Source organism: Nilaparvata lugens, chromosome Y (assembly GCF_014356525.2).
Source record: "Nilaparvata lugens isolate BPH chromosome Y, ASM1435652v1, whole genome shotgun sequence".
NCBI lineage: Eukaryota > Metazoa > Arthropoda > Insecta > Hemiptera > Delphacidae > Nilaparvata > Nilaparvata lugens.
In genome coordinates, this window is record NC_052519.1 from 2,591,320 (window position 1) to 2,592,308 (window position 989).

Genomic DNA, 989 nt, shown 5'->3' on the forward strand with positions numbered 1-989 from the left:
GTTACCAGCTAGTCTTATATGTTAATCTCTTTCTTGTATAATATCTGACGACGAATGACGAATCATCACGTTTGGAATACTGGACTAATTAACTTGAAATTTTGCATATAGATTCTTAATTTACCGAGGTTGGTTATAAGCCTATTCTAAAATTCTTCAAAATACGTCAAGTTTTTAATTATTAGATCCTTGCAGAGCACGGGTTACCTGCTAGTCTTATATGTTAATCTCTTTCTTGTATAATATCTGACGACGAATGACGAATCATCACGTTTGGAATACTGGACTAATTAACTTGAAATTTTGCATATAGATTCTTAATTTACCGAGGTTGGTTATAAGCCTATTCTAAAATTCTTCAAAATACGTCAAGTTTTTAATTATTAGACCCTTGCAGAGCACGGGTTACCTGCTAGTCTTATATGTTAATCTCTTTCTTGTATAATATCTTTTACTTGAACATCGCAATAATAATATATATTACTATCCTTGTCTAATCTAGAAAATGGAAGATCCGTCATCAATTGGAGTGTGATTCGCGATAATCAGGAATTCCCCGAAATCATCTCACCACCGGTTGAAGAAAGACAGAAAGACATTGTTGTCACCGAGGAAATTTATAAGAACTCTGTAGTAATACCTTGGTACAGAGGTTTTCTGCCCAGACAGGTGAATGAAAACAGCTATTTGACAAGAATAATGAGTAGAATACAAGAGCAGGGAATACATTTATTTTCCTAATTTAAATAGAGGTTAATTCCGCATAAAGTATAAGCATAGAGAAACAATAGCGTAAGTAGATATCCCATGGTATAGGGAATTTATGTCGCAACTTTTACTGTTATCTCAAGCCGATTACTGTCGACTATTGTCAATTTTTACTGTTTTGTTGGGGTGAAAGTGTATGAACGGTACAATTTGAGAGAATAACAGTGTCACACAGCTGCAAGGGAAAGAACTACGTGAACTATCGGCTTGGGATAACAGTA